This window comes from Adiantum capillus-veneris, chromosome 13 (genome assembly GCF_014529385.1).
Source record: "Adiantum capillus-veneris isolate H3 chromosome 13, ASM1452938v2, whole genome shotgun sequence".
NCBI classification, from domain to species: Eukaryota; Viridiplantae; Streptophyta; class Polypodiopsida; order Polypodiales; family Pteridaceae; genus Adiantum; species Adiantum capillus-veneris.
The window spans coordinates 62802732-62809307 of NC_140943.1; the positions used below are offsets into that span (position 1 = coordinate 62802732).

At 48.2% G+C, this 6576-nt stretch overlaps 1 pseudogene; it reads left to right on the forward strand.

Moving 5' to 3' along the window:
- The first annotated feature begins 2696 nt into the window (after positions 1-2696).
- On the forward strand, positions 2697-6109 carry LOC147444134 (uncharacterized; annotated as a pseudogene).
- Positions 6110-6576: the final 467 nt, after the last annotated feature.

A 6576-nucleotide genomic window follows, 5' to 3' on the forward strand; every position in this document is an offset into this window, starting at 1 on the left:
TCTAAACCAATCCCCGCTTTCCACCCCACACACACGCTTGTCTTTTTTCCTAATTACTACCACACTGTGTAACATTTACAAGCAATTCCTTAATTAATTCTTGACACGATTTTCCTTCCGACAGTAATATTTTCAAACATCACCAAGATAGTCTTTTTGTAGACGATTTCTATTGAAAACAGCCTACTTATTAGACTTAATGGCTGATCAAGGACGACCTACAACAACAAGATTTTCCTTTGCACCAACAAAGCCTTTGTACAAAGGTTTTCTCATTTATAATCAATTATTCAGTTCAAAGAAACAAACCTCTTGGGGCACCAACCCGGCATCATGCACAAACACGGTATCGCGCAACAACGTTGGTGCACCCAGTTTGTATCGACACAAGGAGTAGCCAAAAACAGGTGCACGATATCAGTCAAGATGATGATATTGGACTTCGATAGGACTTATATGCATATTAGATCAGGTACTGTGGGGATATGTATGTCAAACGAGGAAATTTATAGGTTGAGGATGGGTTTTGAGCTCTAGTAGGCGAGATGCTTACAAATGCCTAAAGCTCGGTGATCGCTATCTTTCTCTGTAGCCTCGGCTGTGCTCTACAGCTCGGGTTTTTTGGCTTTTCAATCAGAGTTCAAAGTTGTGCCAGGATGAAGGTCCAGCTCAATCTCTTGAAGTATGTTTGAAGGCCGCGTTGCGCTCGAAGTCGAAAGCGATCATGGCGATCGTCACCTCGCTCGGCGGAGATCTCAGCATCAGAGGATCGACTTTGTGGAGCGGTTTATATATACTTACCGCCATGGTGGCCTTGGCGCAAGAGCCTAGGTCCCTATGCTAAGGTATGCGGAGCTAAGCACGACTACACGGCCACCGCTTGCTTTGCTCACGGGAATGTTACCAAATTGGAGACGTTAATTGTTTTTTAAAAAAAGGACTTAACAAAAAAAAGCATGCAACAGAAAATGAGCAGCGCAGGAGGAAAGTGGTGCCACTTGGGGCCATGCATTAGGAGGTCTCGACGCTGGCCAAGAGGTTGCCAGTTGCAGTGAGGGCCGGGTGGTGAGAAGGGTGGTCGGCATGCAGGGAAAGAATGCCACCTGGAGAGAGCAGCCCCTCGCGGAGATAAGGGAGGTGAAGCCACCAGAAGGACAGCCAAGGATAGCGCCTGCCATAAGGGGGAGTGGTGCAGCGGGAAAGGAGAACCAGCAGGAGGTTGGCAGGTGTAGGGCCACAGGCGAGCCGTGAGCTCAAGGGGTGGCTAAATGCAAAGGGTCTGGGGATGAGAAATAGAGGGTGAGCAGCAGGATAGCGTTGCAGGAGGTGATCCCATGGACAGGCTGGTGGCACTGTTTACAGAGGTGACGAGCGGCGTAGTGGGCGGACAGCACCACAAAGCACAGGCTGGAGGGATTCCTTAGCTGCATAAGAGCATGTGCTCTATCACGAGGTCACCACGGGGCATGCACAAGTTGATGATCGCCATCTGCAAAGGAATATGATGAAGGCCATGAAAAAGGAGCAGGATGAAGCAACAGGAGGAGGGTTTACCTGTGGGCGAAGGGAGCCGCTACCGGCATCTCATGGACGAGGAGCCTGAGGGGCAAAAGAGAAGAAGAGAAGGGTGATGCATGAAGAGGGCACAACCTGCAGGGGAGTCGGGTGCTAGAATACAATCAAGATAAAGAGGACGATCTGAGGAAGAGGTTGTGGAGCCAATGCCAAGGTCTGCAAGAATGCTACACAGAGGTGATTACAGAGGCTGAGCAAATCAGGGGGAGCTCCTTGATCGGTTATGCAGAGGGTTGAAGGATGCATTGAAAACGTTTCCTGGGAGCAAAAAAAGGAGCCTAAAAGGAGTTCCTGAGGGAGTTGAAGGTGGGATGTGAGGAGCCACCAGGCGCGCAGGTAAAGCAAAGGGTGCCATAGGGTGGTAAACATGGAGCACCATTGCATATGAAGGCTTGGCCGAAGGGTTGAGGGTCGAAGTCTGCCAAAGCGAGTAATGGATTAGGTGTTGTCGGCCGAATGGGAAGCGGCAAAAGAGGCAAGCAGTACGGTAGCACATGCTACAAGGGGGTGTATGTAAAAGAGAAGCCAACGAGGGCTTCATCTCATGCTTTGAAAGCTGTTGGGGTCATCTATCAGTAAAGAGGAACAGTGGGTGCTCAACAGGTAGCAAAAAGGCCGAGAGTGTGTCTCTCAAAGATTGTGTATTGAGATTGTTTTGAAGCAGGGATAGCCGTCATTGCCAGATTTTTTTTGTGCCGTTTATGTCCACTTAGTCCTTATCGTCTTGTCTCATCTCCAGTGTGTGTGGTGCCGACGTGTATTGACAGTGTGCCCCCAAACCGTGTATGTTGAGAGAGAGAGAGAGAGAGAGAGAGAGAGAGAGAGAGAGAGAGAGGATCTGGATGGTGGAATTGTGTGAAGCAAGAAGGAATCTGGGATGGTGTTATCAAATTGCTTGTGTACCAGAAGTGTGAGCTGAATTGTGTGCAAGAGGTGTCTCGCCTGTGATAGTGTGTTCTCTGGATTGTGTTCTTGAGTGGTTAGGGGTGTGGAATTTATCCTAGGCTATAGAGAGGCAGCTAGATTGTGTGATCGTTGTGTTCCCCCTTCCCCCTTTCCATCAGTGGTGCCCCCACTGAGGATCTACTGATTGCTCCTCGGTATAGTCCTACAGCTTGAAGATGATTGGAGATTGCGGTCCGCTAGTTTTCACTGGCGAGGAAGATGCACAAGATTGGATATGCGATCTAGAGTTGTATATGATGTCACTACAGATGCTGACCAACGAAGCAAAGCTTAGAGGTTTGTCAGAAGTGATGCAAGGCAAAGCAAAGGCCTGGCTCAAAAAACAGTTTGGAGGTTGCCAATAGGCAATCATGGTCAAGGGTTTGATCCCGTTCTGTCCGAGATTTCAAGACGGAAGTATCAGAGACTCAATCGGATGGAAGATTTGTTCAAGAGGTATGCAGGAAGTCAATTCTTGATAAAGAAGTCTCCTATGATGAAGCTTTAACAGGCTCCGCTAGTAGAGGATATGAATGCGATGACGAAGATGCTTGGAGTGATTCAAGCTCCAGTTTTGTGGAGGATTTTGTGGCTTATGACAGATTGGAAAGCCATGCTTGACGTCGCCTACCATGCAGAAGTGCAAGACATTGAAGACCTAGTGGACGAAAGCGATCTGCTATCTATATCAAGTTCGAGTGAAGGTGAAGTAGAGGTATGCGAAGATGCTTTATCTATGCAAGGGGTGGGGCAACCTTTCCTTGACCAGCATGTTGAGGTGCACTATAGGGTTCGAGAGTTGGTCTGTAGTCGTAGAGAGACATCTCTGGCAATTGACGTTGTGGAGACAGGTATATGTGCAGCTTGTGAGAGAGGGATCACATGCAAAGAGGAGGGTACTATCAACCTTGTGGGTGATGAAGTGTGGGATCAATTTTTGTCTTGCTTGTCCAATGATATGGTGATCGAGCAGGTGTTTGAAGAGCAGATAGCTAAGGCTGATGGTCAAGAGTTTATGGTCGAGCAATCTAGCTTGCTCTCGCGTGAAGTACAGGTTGAAGGGCATGTGCTTGTGGCTAAAGAGCGAGTAGGGGCAAAAAACAAGGTATTGAAGGTATTTGCTACGCTCTTGATAAAGGTGTTATTGCAGGTAGCTTTCTACGAAGCTCTCCACCGTTTGCAAAGCTTTGTGCATGTGGGTTTTGTTCTGGAGAGCCCTCTAGCAAAGGGAGGAATGATTCCAGGTGATGCAATTGCTTCAAATGTGGGTGTATACACTCATTTTGGGTATCAAGCATGCGTATGGATACACGTTATTGAAGATTCATGCTATGGGAGGCTACCAGAGTGGCTTGTTTAGAGGTTTGTGGGTGTCGAGGATATATTGCTCACACATGTTTTACAGACAAGTGGCTATTCTCAATGCCATCAATTCGATCCTCGTGGAGCTGACGCCACGCATGGGGCATCTCATCCCTTTCCATTTGATCGGGGGGTTTATGCAACTGATAAAATCTCCCTCTATCTATCTATATAGTTATACATACTACATATAGCTTCTTATTATGCTATCATGATTCTCGCTTCTGATGCAGTTTTCTAATACCTAAATAATGCTATGGTTGAGCATGAATGCTATCATGATTCTCTCTTCTTATGCAGTTTTCTAATACTTTCTAATACCTAAATAATGCTATCGTTGAGCATGAATGTTCAACGAGGTGTTGGGCAATGATGGTGCACCCAGTTTGTATCGATACAAGGAGTAGCCAGCAACAGGTGTGCGGCATTAGGCAAGATGATGATATCGGACTTCGGCATGACTTATATGCATATTGGAGTAGGTACGGTGGGGATATGTATGCCAAATGAAGAAATTTACTGGTTGAGGATGGGTTTTGGAGCTCTAGTAGGCGGGATGCTTACAAATGCCTAAAGCTCGGTGATTGCTATCTTTTTTTGTAGCCTCCAATGTGCTCTACAGCTCGGGTTTTTTGGCTTTTCAATCAGAGTTCAAAGCTGTGCCAGGATGAAGGTCGAGCTCAATCTCTTGAAGTATGTTGAATGTCGCGTTGCGCTCGAAGTTGAAAGCGATCATGGCGATCGTCACCTCGCCTGGTGGAGATCTCGGCATCAGAGGATCGACTTTGTGGAGTGATTTATATTTACTTACGACCATGGTGGCCTTGGCACAAGAGCCTGGGTCCCTGTGCTAACATATGCGGAGCTAAGCACGACTACACGGCCACCGCTTGCTTTGCTCGCGGGAATGCTACCCAATCGGAGACGTTAAATTTTTTTAAAAAAAGGACTTTAAAAAAAAAAACATGCAACAAAAAATGAGCAGCGCAGGAGGAAATTGGCACCACTTGGGGCCATGCATGAGGAGGTCGACGCTGGCCAAGAGGTTGCCAGTTGCAGTGAGGGCGAAGGGTGGTCGGCATGCAGGGAAAGAATGCCATCCGGAGAGAGCAGCCCCTGAGCGCAGACATATTAAGGGAGGTGAAGCCGCCTGAAGGACAGCCAATGATAGCGCTGCCATAAGGGGGAGTGGTGCAGCGGGAAAGAACTAACAGGAGGTTGGCAGGTGTAGGGCCACAGGGGAGCCGCCAGCTGAAGGGGTGGCTGAATGCAAAGGGTCTGGAGATGAGAAATAGAGGGTGAGCAGCGGGATAGTGTTGGAAGAGGTGATCCCATGCACGGGGTGGCACTGTTTACAGAGGTGACGAGCGGCCTACTAGGGGCTTGGCAACACCATAGAGAACAGGCTGGAGGGAGTCCTTAGCTGCATAAGAGCATGTGCTCTATCAGGAGGTCACCACGGGGCATGTACAATTTGATGATCTCCATCTGCAAAGGAATATGATGAAGGCCCATGAAAAAGGAGCAGTGTGAAGCAACAAGAGGACGGTTTACCTGTGGGCAAAGGGAGCCGCTACCGGCATATCATGGACGAGAGGACTGAGGGGCAAAAGAGAAGAAAAGGGTGATGCATGAAGAGGGCGCAACCTGCAGGGGAGTCGGGTGCTAGAATACAAGCAAGATAAAGAGGAGGACAATCTGAGGAAGAGGTTGTGGAGCCAATGCCAAGGTGTGCAATAATGCTACACAGAGGTGATTACAGAGGCTGAGCAAATCAGGGGGAGCTCCTTGATCGGTTATGCAGAGGGTTGAAGGATGCATTGAAAACGTTTCCTGGGAGCACAAAAAGAAGCCTAAAAGGCGTTGCTGAGGGAGTTGGAGGTGGGATGTGAGGAGCCACCGGGTGCAGGTAAAGCAAAGGGTGCCATAGGGTGGTAAACATGGAGCGCCATTGCATATGAAGTGTTGGCCAAAGGGTTGAGGGTCGAAGTCTGCCAAAGCAAGTAATGAATTAGGTGTTGTTGACCGAATGGGAAGCGGCAAAAGAGGCAAGCAGTACGGTAGCACATGCTACAAGGGGGTGTATGTCAAAGAGAAGCCAACGAGGGCTTCATCTCATGCTTTGAAAGTTGTTGGGGTCATCTAATCAGTAAAGAGGAACAGTGGGTGCTCAGCAGATAGCAAAAAGGCCGAGAGTGTGTCTCTCAAAGATTGTGTATTCCACTTAGTCGTTCTCGTCTTGTCTCGTCTCCGGTGTGTGGTGCCGACGTGTATTGGCAATGTGCCCGCGAACCGTGTATGTGTGTGTGTGAGAGAGAGAGGATCTGGATGGTGGAATTGTGTGAAGCAAGAAGGGATCTGGGATGGTGTTATCATACCAGAGGTGTGAGCTGAATTGTGTGCAAAAGGTGTCTGGCCTGTGCTAGTGTGTTGTCTGAATTGTGTTCTTGAGTGGTTAGGGGTGTGGAATTTATCCTCGGCTATAGAGAGGCAACATATTGTGTGCTGGGTGTGTTCCCCCTTTCCCCTTTCCAACGTGGCATGGGCACTAATCCGCATCACGCACCAACATGGCATGGACACCAACCCGCATCGCGCACCAACGTGGCATCAAGTTGCCATCCATTTGAATAAGTCTCTAGCTCTTCTTCACTCAAACTTGACGTAATTAATATTTTTAACATCAAATATAAT